The following is a 14,035-nucleotide window of genomic DNA, read 5'->3' as shown; positions in this document are numbered from 1 at the left end:
CTCTGCCACTCCTCCGCTTGTGCCCTCTCTCAAATCAACTGGAAAAAAAAAAACAAAAAAACTGGGATGTCTTCATGTGGTTATATACTAAGGTATGTGGTTTTTAAAACTTTTTTTTAATGTTTGTTTATTTTTGAGAGAGCCTGAGCAGGGCAGGGGCAGAGCTAGGGAGACAGAAACTGAAGCAGGCTCCACGCTTTGAGCTGTCAACACAGAGCCTGACGTGGGACTCGAACCCACAAACTGTGAGGTCATGACCTGAGCTGAAGTTGGACCCTTAACTGACTGAGCCACCCAGGTGCCCTAGGTATGTTTTTTTTCTGAATTCTGGTTTGAGGAAACTTCACAATAACTTTTTTTCTTTAAAAAAAAAAAATTTTTTTTTTAAACGTTTTATTTATTTTTGAGACATGGAGAGACAGAGCATGAACAGGGGAGGGTCAGAGAGAGGGAGACACAGAATCTGAAGCAGGCTCCAGGCTCTGAGCTGTCAGCACAGAGTCCGACGCCGGCTCGAACTCACGGACCGCGAGATCATGACCTGAGCTGAAGTCGGCCGCTTAACCGACTGAGCCACACAGACGCCCCCACAATAACTTTTTTCTTTAATATTTTTTAAATGTTTGTTTTGAGAGAGGAGAGAGTGAGTGGGGCTGTGGGGCAGAGAGAGAAAGAGAGAGAGAGAGAGAGAGAGAATGAATCCCAAGCGGGCTCCTCACTGACAGCATGGAGCCAGACCTGGGGCTCATTCTCACTAACTGTGAGATCATGACCTGAGCTGATATCAAGAATCAGACACTGAACGGACTGAGCTACCCAGGCGCCCCAAACATTTTAAATTTAGAAACACTCCCCATGGTACAAAATCTTGGATTTGGTTATTCACTTTTGGAAATCATAATTTTTTTCTTTATATTTTATTTTTTTAATGTTTATTTTTGAGAGAGACAGCATTAGCAGGGGAGGGGCAGAGAGACAGGGTGACACAGAATCCAAAGCAGGCTCCAGGCTCCCAAGCTGACAGCAGAAAGCCCGATGCCGGGCTTGAACCCACGAACTGTGAGATCATGACCTGAGCCGACGTTGGATACTTAACCGAGTGAGCCACTCAGGTGCCCCTGGAAATCATACTTTTTAACGTTGGAATGAAAGAACCAATTTAACATTGGTCTTGAGGTGATTATGGAGTTAGTTGCAAGCCTATAAAGAATAAGAAATTAAACTTGCATTGAAATAGATCCTTGTATGATGACTGGTTTTGTAAATAACAAAGCATGTGTTATTTGGAGCTTGCTGTAAATCACTGTATTCAAAACTTCACACAGACCATTTACTGTATACAGTTTCACATAGAAAAATGTACTGTAGAATTCTCCCTATATTCTCCCAAAGATAATTAAAAAATTCGCCTTTTTAAACCTTTCAAATAACTTAAAATTCTCCTTTTTAAACCTTCCAAGGAGATAGAATTAAGGGTCTTCTAAACTAGAAGATCTCAGAGATAGAAACTGTGCTCTTCAGCACTGGCTAGTGGTGGAAGTTTTGAAACACACCCCAAGTGATACCATATTCAGTGTAGACATTTGAAGTTAGAGACCTAGGATTTAATTAATTTATTTATTTGTTTATTTATTTGAGAGAGCATGTGGCAATCACATGAGTGGGGAAGGAGCAGAGGGAGTGGGAGGGAGAAATATTTTTTAATATTTATTTTTGAGAGCGAGAGAGCCTGAGTGGGAGAGGGGTGGAGAGAGAGGGAGACGCAGAACCCCGAGCAGGCTCCAGGCCAGCTCAAACCCTGACGTGGAGCTTGAACTCACGAACCGTGAGGTCATGACCCAATCCGAAGTCAGATGCTTAGCCGACTGACCCACCCAGGCACCCCTAAGGGAGAGAGAGAGACTCTTAAGCAGGATGCAGGGCTCGATCTCCCAACCATGAGATCATGAACTGAGCCAAAATCAAGAGTTGGATGCTTACCTGACTGAGCCACTCAGGCGCCCAGAGACCTTGAAATTAAAAAAAAAATTTTTAACATTTATTCATTTTTGAGAGTGAGAGAGCATGAGTGGGGGAAGGGCAGAGAGAGAGGGAGACACAGACTCCCAGGCAGGCTCCAGGCTCTGAGCTGTCAGCACAGAGCCCGACATGGGGCTCAAACCCATGAACTGCAAGATCATGACCTGAGCTGAAGTCGGTTGCTTCACTGACTGAACCACCCAGGTGCCCCCTGAGACCTTGGATTTAATAGGATGGTTTGCTTCTACTTGGCTCCCTTTCCTTCTAAAATGTTAACCTCTTCTTTTCCAATTTTATTTTTACCAAAACGTGATCAGATCAGTTTAAAAGGCATTTGTGTGTTTCCATTTGTGCTTCAAGCCCTGCAGGCTTTGTTGAGCTGTATGTTGGCATGACTGAAATTTGACTAGAAAAGACTGCAGAGGAGCTTGCTGTGTAGGATAGGCCATCTTCACAGGATATGTTTTTTTCCTGGGACAGGTGATCTTGCTTTGCGGCGGCATATGGTGGAACGGAAGTGTTTAGGGTGAATTGGGATGGCGTGTGGCAGCCCCACTGGATCCGACCTGCGCATTGTCATAGTTTTTCAAAAATATTTTTGAATATTTGACAGAGCATGAGCCGGGGAGGGGCAGAGAGAGGGAGGGACACAGGATCCGAAGCAGGCTCCAGGCTCTGAGCTTTCAGCACAGAGCCTGACGCGGGGCTCGAACTCACAGACTGTGACATCATGACCTGAGCTGAAGTCGGACGCTCAACCGACTGAGCCACCCAGGCGCCCCATTCATCTTTGTGGCACGTCCCCATTGGGTCTGAGGAGTCCATCAGTGCTGTTTCCTTCTGGTAAACAGATGAGTTATTTCCTGGAGCAAGAGCGGGCTTTGCTGCGGTTTTACTCTGGTGGTATCTTGAGTAGCTCTTTACGGTTTTCAAATTGTTTAGGTACATAACAATGTAAGGAGTTGTTCTAGGGTGTCGCTGCCTCACCACAGTGTTGGCAGAGGGGAATTCTGCAGTTAACTGTTTAATGCTTTCAGTGTTTTATCCTGTTTGCTGGTCTCCTGCCTACTGAGGCTTCTGTGTCTGCTCCTGGAAAATGAGTAATTTGTTTGAGAATTTGGAAATAGGCTCCATGTTCTAACTCTGGAAACTTCTCTCCTATTACACGGAAGTCTGCCAGCACTGCACCGCTGCTTGTTTAGATGACATGGAAGGGGGGGGGGGCGCCTGGGTGGCTCAGTCGGTTAAGCGTATGACTTTGGCTCAGGGCGTGATCTCGCAGTTCGTGAGTTCGAGCCCCGCCTCGGGCTCTGTGCTGACTGCTGGGAGCCTGAGCCTACTTCTGATTCTATGTCTCCCTCTCTCTGCCCCTCCCCTGCTTGCACTCTCTCTGTCTTTCTCTCTCTCAAAAATAAATTCACATTAAAAGTTTTTTTTAATAAAAAATAAAAACATTTCAACATTTTGGGGTGCCTGGGTGGCTCAGTTGGTTAAGCATCTGACTTTGGCTCGGGCCATGATCTCACGGCCCGTGAGTTCTAGCTCACAGCTGTCAGCCTGTCGTCACAGAGCCTGCTTTGGATCCTCTGTCCTCCTCTCTCTGCCCCTCCCCTGCTTGCGCTCTCCCAAAAATAAATATTAAAAATAAATGAAAACATTGCAACATTTGGAATTTCTGTTGAAATCAGTCTCCTTTTTTTTCCTCTGTGTTAGGGATTCTCTAACAAGAATATCTTAATCAAACACCACACTTTGGTTGCACGTAAGTACTAAGTATTGGGTTGAACATAACATACAGTCTGGGATTCCTTATTCCCTGTATTTGTCACACGGTCTCTAAAAAGGGTCCTGGAAGATTGGAACCAGCCATTTTAACATTTACATCATTTAATATGGTGAATATCACACCAAAAAGAAAAAAAAAAGACTGTTTCTCTTGTCAGCTTCCTGTAGGTTAGCCATAAGTTTGTCTTTTGCCCACAAAAGCAATAAAATGCCAGGACTTCACTCTCAGACTTGACCTTGATCACTTCACTACTCAGATTCATAACAGATGGTGCCTCGGGCTTTAGTGTGTTGGGAGGAGGCAGGGCGATCCAGAAAAAGGGACAAAAATGCCCAGTTCATTCTAGATGAGAATCTTTCAGGCCGAGGGACCTGGCCCAGTCAGGAAGACACCTCAGGGCTTAAATCCTGTGGAGGGGGAGGCCTCTTTTCTCGGAAAAATGTGATGGCTTTTTCATAATTTAAGTATTTTGATATGGCTATTAGCATGACCGAAGAAACCTGTTTTTATGTTTTTTTTAAACCTGCTTATTGACTTCTACAGGGCGGTTTTTGTTTTGTTTTGTTTTTTTAATGTTTGTTTATTTTTGAGAGAGAGAAAGTAAGAGCGCGCACTAGCAGGGGAGGGGCACAGAGAGAGGGAGACACAGAATCTGAAGCAGGCTCCAGGCTCTGAGCTGTCAGCACAGAGCCTGAAGTGAGGCTTGAACCCGCAGACTGTGAGATCATAACCTAAGCTCAAGTCAGACACTTAGCCCACCGAGCCACCCAGGCCCCCTAGTATAGGACTTTTTTGAAGGTAGTTCTTATTTTTGTAGCTATGGGGGGGGGGGCATTGCCCATTGCGCATCAGATTGGCAGATGAGGTCAAATACAGTATGAAGAGGTCATCCGTTACAAAATGGTCTTTATTAATCTGGACACATTCAAATTTTTTTATTAAAAATTTTTTTAAATATTTATTATTGAGAGTACAAGGGGCGGGGAAGGCAGAGAGAGAGGGAGACACAGAATCCGAAGCAGGCTCCAGGCTCCGAGCTGTCAGCACAGAGCCTGACGTGGGGCTTGAACCCACAAACCATGAGATCATGACCTGAGCCGAAGTTGGACGCTCAACCGACTGATCCACCCAGGTGCCCCATGTTCCTGATGTTTTAAATTACAGGATACTATATAAATAACAGCTTCACTATTTTCTCCATTTCCCTATGCATTTGTAACTGACAGAAGCTTTAAAAATTTTTTTTAATGTTTTTTAACGTTTATTCAATTTTGAGAGACAGAGCGTGAGTGGGGGAGGGGCAGAAAGAAGAGAGACACAGAGTCAGAGTAGGCTCTGGGCTCCGAGCTGTCAGCACAGAGCTCAATGCGGGGTTCAAACCCACAAACCATGAGGTCATGACCTGAACTGGAGTCGGCCGCTTAACCCACTGAGCCACCCAGGCGCCCCTGGGCACATTTTAAATGAATGGGTGCACATTTCAGTGGAACATTCTCCCCTCCCTCTGAAGGTGAGCGAGTGAAGCAGCCCCAGGGGATGGGGTGCTACTGCCCTGACGGTGTGTATTCATTGGGCCCCAGGAGTGTTTTCAGTAGCTGCCTAACGGGACAAATGACTGGTGTGAATCAAGCCCCCTGCCTGCCGGTCATGTGAGGCTCACTTTTGCCACAAGGGGGAGCCACATGTTCACTTAGTGTCGCCTCAGGGCAGGCCTTGGTTATTTTCTGTGTATTTTGTTTATCCAAAGTTGAACTCTAAAAATGCTGGACTTAATTCAGCTCGGTATGGTTTGTGAAGCTCAGTGAGTGTGACTTATCAAACCTTACAACAAGATTTAATTCTTTAACCCAGTAGCCACAGATGGTGCTTCAAAACTAAGATCAATGTGTTGGAAAAATTGATTTAGTGAGTTTATTTTTTTATTATTTTTTAAAATTTGAGAGAGAGAGAGAGAGAGAGAATGAATGCAAGCGGGGGAGGGGCAAAGAGAGAAGGAGAGAGAATCCCAAACAGGCTCCGTGCTGTCAGCTCAGAGCGTGACGTGGGGCTCGAACTCATGAACCATGAGATCATGAGCTGAGCTGAAGCCAAAAGTCGGACTCTTAATTGACTGAGCCACCCAAGCGACACTTGGTGGGTTTTTTATTTCAGAGAGTGACTTTCAGTATGAAACCACATTTTTGTACCATAGCAACAAAAACAGTGGTTTTGTTGTGAGTGGGCTTGTCACCTGTCCCACGTGATGCATACAGCCCCCCAGAGCAGCCGAGCCCCAGCGGGTCCCTTCACAGTGGTCGTGGATCGGTCCTGACTCAACTTGGGCCACGGTGGACTCGTCCTGAGCCCAACCCACGCGTGAGAGCCTCTTGGAATCCCTGACGGGGAAGTGTTGCCACATGAACGCGTCGGTTTTCTGCTACAGAAATCACGACTCTAGATTTCTTTTGTGGTTCATAGTGAAATGCTTTTAAAACGTTGGAATCTGTTAAAATATTGGGAAGTGCTATTGTTCTGTAACATCGGTGAATTATTGCTACTGCCTTTTTGAAAAAGATCTGTCAGGGAATTTTCTTAAATGATAAATTGTGATAATAGAGTACATATAAATAGCTTATAAGTTATTTAATTTCTTGGAAATGTTCTGAGTACCACTTAGGACTTATTAAAGCAGTTTGTTTGAATAAACTCTAGGCTTCCTCTTTGTTAGCTGTTTCCGTTTTACTCTCTGGGTGGAAAATTGCTAAGATGTCGCTCCCTCTCTCCTGCTTGATTCAGATATGTAGTTATTCAAAGCTACTCTCATGGGTTTTGCAAAGCCACAAGACCTGGCATGAGTTTCTTATAAAACTCCTCTTCATGTTACAAAGCTTCGTGTCTTTATGCACATGGTTCTCGCCCATAGTTACTGTTCTTTGTCTCTCATATTTACTTTCTTTTATGATGCTTTAGAATGAGAGTTTTTTAATAGAAGAATTTTAATTTTGTTTAATGTTTATTTAGAGAGAAAGCACGAACAGGGGAGGGATAGAGAGAGAGAGGGAGGGAAAGAACCCCAAGCAGGCTCCATGCTGTCGGCACAGAGCCCAACACGGGGCTTAATCTCACAAACCAAGAGATCATGACCTGAGCCGAAATCAAGAGTTGGGACGCTTAACCGACTAAGCCACCCAGGCGCCCCTGAGGATGTTTTGTTAAAAGAGAGATTAATAGGGGCACCTGGCTGGCTCAGTCGGTTAAGCGTCCCGACTTTGGCTCAGGTTATGATTTCATGGTTCGTGGGTTTGAGCCTCATACTGGGCTATTTGCTGTCAGCACAGAGTCTGCTTCAGATCCTCTGTCCCCCTCTGTCTCTGCCTCTCCCCTTCTCGTTCTCTCTCTGTTTTTCAAAGTAAATAAACTTAAAAAAAAAAAAAAGAAATTAATAGTAATACCTTATTCCAAAGAACTTTTCAAAATTGCCATCAGGGAGTCGGCCATGGAGCCCCCACCCCTGCCCAGTGAAAAGGCAGTGACTGCAGAACTCTCTTAATCTTCAGAATGATCCTGAAACACATTAGTTCTCACTGCAGTGCTAAGGGCGTGGAGGAGAGATAGCATAGCTAGTAACTGACAGAATTATGATTTTTTTTTACATTTATTTATTTTGAGAGACAAGGAGAGACAGAGCACAAGTGGGGGAGGGGCAGAGAGAGAAGGAGACACAGAATCCGAAGCAGGCCAGGCTCTGAGCAGTCAGTACAGAGCCCGACGTGGGGCTTGAACTCACGAACCGTGAGATCATGACCTGAGCCAAAGTCGGATGCTCAACCGACTGTCAGGCGCCCCTGACAGAATTATGATTTAAACAATTTGTTGGACATAGTTTGTTTTTCATGGTTTTTTCTTGCTCACTTCCTTTCAAGATAGTCGTTCAACATCTAGGAAGTATTCACTGGGCACCTCCTGTGTACCAGGCATCCTCATAGGTGCTGGAGACAGAGCAGTAAATAAAACCAAGCCTGGGGGTGCCTGGCCAGCTCAGTCAGTAGAGTGTATGACTCTTTTTCCTTTTCTTTTTTTTAATGTTTATTTATTTTTGAGAGAGAGAAAGAGCATGAGTGGGGGAGAGGCAGAGAGAGAGAGGTCGACAGAATCCGAAGCAGGCTCCAGGCTCTGAGCAAGCTGTCAGCACAGAGCCTGACATGAGGCTTGAACTCACAGACTGCAAGATCATGACCTGAGCCGAAGTCGGACGCTCAACCGACTGAGCCACCTGGGCACCCCCATGTGACTCTTGATCTCAGAGCTGTGAGTTTGAGGCCCACGTTGGGCATAGAGATTACTTAAAAATAAATTAAAATAAAATGGAGCTCCCTGCCCTCTCAAAGCCCAGCAGTGCAGATCGGTTCCTCATTAAGCGATGAGTGAAAGAAGCAAGTTACGAACATGTGTGAGTTGGGAATTTGAAAGGTCCTTACTGTTATAAAAGTGCTGGTATTTGCTCTTTGACTTTCTGATTGTGGAAGTGAGAAAGTTCTGTCTAGAGAGGGTAACATTGAATTGTTTGGTATTGATAAGGTCTCCAGGGATGAAAGCTGTATTTCCCCCACTGCTTTATATTGAATCTTCCGTAACCTCAGGCTGTATTGGCCGTCAGCCTCAGGCTTTTCAGCCTCAGGCTTTTCTACGGATTGTCCAAGATTAAAAATAAAAAAACCAGGGGCACTTGGGTGGCTCAGTCGGTTAAGCGTCCGACTTCAACTCAGGTCACGATCTCGCGGTCCGTGAGTTCGAGCCCCGTGTCGGGCTCTGGGCTGATGGCTCAGAGCCGGGGGCCTGCTTCCGGTTCTGTGTCTCCCTCTCTGCCCCTCCCCTGTTCATGCTCTGTCTCCCTCTGTCTCAAAAATAAATAAACATTAAAAAAAAAATTAAAAAAAAAACAAAACCAAAAAACCAGGGTGCCTGGGTGGCTCAGTCAGTTAAGCGTCCCAACTCTTGACTTCGGCTCAGGTCATGATCTCAAAGTTCATGAGATTGAGCCCCGTGTTGGGCTCTGCACCGACAGTGCGGAGCCTGCTTGGGATTCTCTCTCCCTCTCTCTCTGCTCTTCCTCTGCTTGCACCCTCTCTCTTTCTCTCTCTCTCAAAATAAATAAATAACAACAACGATGACAACAACTTGAATGAATCTGAAGTTAGGAGAAGTATACCTGTACTACCCAATACAGTAGCTACTACTACATGGGACTATTTTATTTTATTTTATTTTTATTTTTATTTTTTAAATTTTTAAATTTTTTATTTATTTTTGAGACAGAGAGAGACAGAGCATGAGCAGGGGAGGGGCAGAGAGAGAGGGAGACACAGAATTCGAAGCAGGCTCCCAGCTCCGAGCTGTCAGCACAGAGCCCGACGTGGGGCTCGAGCCCACAAACCATGAGATCATGACCTGAGGCAAAGTCGGACGCTCAACCGACTGAGCCACCCAGGCACCCCCACGTGTGACCATTTTAATTAAATGACACGAAAAATCCTGTTCCTCACACTAGCCACCTTTCTCTCGAAAGCATCTACATGCAGTTAGTAGCTATGACACTGGCAGTGCAGACAAAGAACATTTCTATCATGGGAAGTTCTACTGGACAGAAGATACGTCACAGACGTACTTGTGATGAATTTGCTTTTTCAGGATGTGAAGATCTTTAATATATATTAGAGTGTGTGATTTCACTTTTAACCCCCCACCTAAACAAGACAAAAACACCATTCTCTTGAAGTGGGGGGGAAAAGGGATCATAAGTTTGCACATGATTTTCCAGAGGCTTTTGCTCTACAAGAGGGGATTGTCTTAGTCTCTCGCTTTTGATTGTATTCATGAGTGTCTTTGGGTTCTGTAGAGAAACAGAATCAACAGGATGGGTATACATAGGCGTGAAAGAGACTAGGGATGGGAACTGGCCTATGCAATCATGGAGGCTGAGACATGCCGGGATATGCTCTCTGCAAGCTGGAGAACCTGGAGAGCCAGTGATAGAACATTCCGGGACCAGAAGCAGGAGCTCCAGGGTCTGAGGACAAGAGAAGATGCATGTCCCAGATCCAGAAGAGAGAGGATTTGCCCTTTCTCTCTGCCTTTTTGTTCCACTCAGGCCCACGAAGCCTGCCCACGTTGGTTTGGGCAGATCTTTATTACTCAGTCTACTGATTCAAACGCTAATCTCTTATGGAAACACCCGCACCAGACACACCAGAAATAACACCTTACCAGCTCTCTGGGCATCCTTAGCCCAGTCAAGTTGACACGTAGAGTTAATCATCACAGTGAACCACTTCATGACCTTGAGATCGAGTTACGTGCTCCGGGCACCTGGGTGGCTCAGTCAGTTAAGCGTCCAACTCTTGGTTTCAGTCAGGTTATGATCTCACAGTTTGTGTGTTTGAGCCTCACACAGGGCTCTGTGCTGTCAGTGTGGAGCCTGCTTGGGATTCTCTCTCTCTCCCTTTGTCTCTGGCCCTCCCTCACTTACACACACTCTCTCTCAGAATATTTAAATAAACTTAAAAAAATTTTTTTAAATTAAAAATAAGAGTCACATGCTCTGCTGACTGAGCTGGCCAGGTGCCCCTCTCTTTGAAAGGAAGATGTGAAAATTTAGCACAGTCCCAGGGTGGAAGGTCTATCAGAGAGAATGGCATCCTCTCTTTGTCTTTTTTTTATATGATTCTGTATATTTTAAAATGTAATTTAGGGGTGCCTGGGTGGCTCAGTCGGTTAAGCATCCAACTTTGGCTCAGGTCATGATCTTGCGGCTTGTGGGTTCCAGCCCCACGTCAGGCTCTGTGCTGACAGCTCAGAGCCTGGAGCCAGCTTAGGATTCTGTGTCTCCCTCTCTCTCTGCCCCTCCCCTGCTCGTACTCTGTCTCTCAAAAATGAATAAACATTAAAAAAATTAAGTAAAGTCTCTTTCAACCTTACACATTTTGAAAAATGTCACTTGCATGAGGCTATCACCCCGGGTGGTGATTTTAAGAGAGGGGGGTGCACCGTGGTTTAGCAACTCCAGAGGAAATACAGGCACAGGTTGAAAGCATGACCTTGGCTCTGGTAATGGGACTGGAGATGATTCATGAGAACATCCTGTACGGCCCCCCTCTAGAGTCACTTGGGGACTCGGTCCGTGAGAGAGGATGGCCTGAAAAATCGAGGCAGGACTTAGAAGCTATTGTCCCCCTAGACCTGTGGGTTTTACCAAGGAATCCTTGAGCTGCTTCCCCCCACCCCCAACCCCCCCCCCCCCGCCTCTAAAAATAGGATTTGGAACTTATCCCCCATGTGACCTAATGCGTGTCCCACTCGTGGGCAGGAAGTGAATGCTTTCCTGCCAGGCCTGTACCTCCCTGGGAGTCTGGGAAGGAATGCCTTCTCTGCCCCATTTCACAAGAGAATGTCGGCGGGCTTAGTGTAAGACCACTTTCTTCAGTCTGAAAACATGGCATGCTCTTCAAAACCACAGCCAAGGAGGTTCGATTGGCTAGGGTGATGATCCTGGGTGTTGACGCTTCATAAACAAAGTATGGTCAACTGTTAGTAATCGTGTCCTCCCTCCCCTCCACCTCCGTTCTGGGCTCTGTGGGGCTCATAAAAGCAGTGAGGTCGCCTCATTAGGGAGACACTCACATCCTTTCAATGGTTAGAGCAGACAACAGAATTTGGCTGGTCGGCCCAATGTGTGGTTGAGAATCACACATCAGACCCAAGCCGGCAGGCCATGGCTTGCAATGTTTGGCAATAGTAACTTTGGGTCTCCAGGATTCGCGGTAAGAATCGAGTATCTGCCTTACATGTTGGGATCTCTCCCGGGGCTGGGACACATCCCAGTAGGTGTTGGCATAGGCTCTCAGATTCTCGTGAACCACACTTCCAGGTCCCTGCCTGGACGCTTCTATTGCAGAGTCCCCGTCTTGGCCCCAGGGAACTGGTTCCCAAAGATTTGCCGAGGAGCCCCTTTGGTGTGCCTGCCAGCTCGGTGGGGGGGGGGGGGGGGGGACATGGGGACCTGCGATTTGCAAGATAAATGTTTGAGGTGCAGGTGCTGGGCTGGAGGAGCAGGGTTTCGCCTGCCCGCCCTGGGCAGAGACCTGAAGACTCCTTAGACTTTGTCCTCCCAACTCACCCAGTCCAAGCCCCCCACCCCGCCCCGTCTCAGATGAATCCAACTATTCAGAGTCTTTGCTCCATCAAAGCAGACGGTCTGGGAGTCTGGTCCTGCCGTGAGCCCTGACCAGCACCCGCCCTCCTCTCCCAGTGACCCCCGCAGCCCTCGCTGTATCGTCGAAGACCAAGTCCTCCCCTTTGGGGCCAACGGTGGCAGCTCCCACTGCAGTCCCGAGCAGTAGCGGCCCGTCTTTTCCTCCCGGTTCTTTGCCCAAGAAAGACTCTTATCACTATGACTCAGTTGTTGAAAACAAACAACTTGTGAAAAACGGGTGCCTGAGTGGCTCAGTCAGTTAAGTGGCCGACTTCAGCTGAGGTCATGGCCTCACAGTTTGTGAGTTTGAGCCCTGCGCCTGGAGCCTGCTTCAGATTCTATGTCTCTCACTCTCTCTGCCCCTCCCCCGCTTGCACTCTGTCTCTCAAAAATAAATAAATGTTAACAAAAATTCAAAATGTGAAAAACTGAGGACAAGAAATTAGAGTTGAGTTTCACTTTGCTGCTTGGAAGTATTTCGCTAATAAGTTCGAATGTAAGCCAAACCCCAGTTCCTTAAGATGACAAATGGGGAAAAGCCACATGAATTGGACTTACTATTAAGGGAGCGTATCGCTAGCAAATTGGACAGCAAGTTACTGGGAATGCTGGCGGTGACAATGAGAGTGTCCCAGTCCGTGGTGGTGACGGATGGCCCACCCTGTACCTCTTGTCACCCTGGGAGCTGCAGCCCTGATGCTTTCCCTGAAGGCTCCAGTCTTTGTAGCCCTCTGGCCTCCAGACCTCTGCTCCTCTCAGCCTGGCCTTTTTCCTCCCTCCCTCCCTCCCTCCCTCCCTTCATCCCTCCTTCCCCCCTCCTTCACTCCCATCCTCCCTTCTTTCCTTTCTCCCTTCCCCATTCTCCCCTCCCCTTCCTTCCTTCCTCCCTTCCTTCCTTCCTTCCTTCCTTCCTTCCTTCCTTCCTTCCCTCCCTCCTTCTTTCCTTCCCTCCCTCCCTCTTTGCCTTTTGTCACCAGCCTGCTTTCCTTTCCCTTCCAAACTGCCAGCACTGACTGATTTCCTGAGTTTCCCTGTCTTTAGGTCAGGCACAGTTTCTCTGGTTCCTTATAACCACCCCCCCCCCCCAAATATGAGTGTTCATCCTATTCAAGATTTCCCTGTAATTCCCAGGAAGAGAAAGATAGAATATGAGGCAGTCAGAAAGAAGAAATGGGGGGGGGGAGTGGCGAGTGGGTGTTTAAGGGGTACAGAGTTTCAGTTTGGGGTGATGAACATGTCCTGTGGATGGATGTGTGATTGTGTGATGGTCGCACTGTGATGTGATGTACTCAGTGTCCCTGAACCGGATGCCCACACATGGTTAATTTTATGTGAGGTATATTTTACCCCAATAAAAACTTTTTTAAAAAATTTTAAGGAGGAATGATCAAGGCCGTGGAGTCTGGTGAGACCCAGCTGGATGCGTGCCCTGTGGCCCCAGGCTTCCTTTCTTACTTGGTTATGGGCAGACCTTTGAGCCCTCTCTGTCTCTGTCTCTGTCTCTGTCTCTGTCTCTGTCTCCCTTATTCCTGAGCATGGAGTGCCTGCTCTGTTGCCCTGGCTACAGACTTTAACCTTCTATATGGACTGAATTCTGTGCCCCTCCCTTCATATGTTGAAGCCCTAACCTCCAAGGTGATGATATTTGGAAATAGGGCCTTTGGGAGGAGGTTATTTTTAGATGAAGTCATGAGGGTGGCACCCCCATGATGGGAATAGCATCTTCATAAGAGGAGGAGACCCGAGCACACTCTGTTTCTTCACCATGTGAGGACACAGCAAGGAGGTGGCCATGTACAAGCCAGGAAGATGGCCCTCACCCAGAATGGAACCTCCTGGTACCTCGATCTTGGACTTGGAGCCTCCAGAGCTGTGGGAAATAAATGTCAATTGTTTAAGCTGCCTGGTCTGTGGTGTTTGTGATAATGGCCAAGGATGATGAAGGCACCCTCAGAGCCAATGCGCTTCACCTGCAGGGATGTCTGCAGACCTGGGGCCCCCAT

At 47.0% G+C, this 14,035-nt stretch overlaps 1 protein-coding gene across 1 annotated transcript in view; it reads left to right on the top strand.

Annotated features, from left to right (window-relative positions):
- LOC128310989 (uncharacterized) overlaps positions 1–14,035 on the top strand; it is a 154,902-nt gene that overhangs the window by 20,778 nt on the left and 120,089 nt on the right. The gene's annotated exons all lie outside the window — the stretch shown is intronic.

Source organism: Acinonyx jubatus, chromosome E3 (assembly GCF_027475565.1).
Source record: "Acinonyx jubatus isolate Ajub_Pintada_27869175 chromosome E3, VMU_Ajub_asm_v1.0, whole genome shotgun sequence".
Lineage (NCBI taxonomy): Eukaryota > Metazoa > Chordata > Mammalia > Carnivora > Felidae > Acinonyx > Acinonyx jubatus.
Note: the sequence above shows the minus strand (reverse complement) of the source record. Positions and strands in the feature narration are given on the sequence as shown.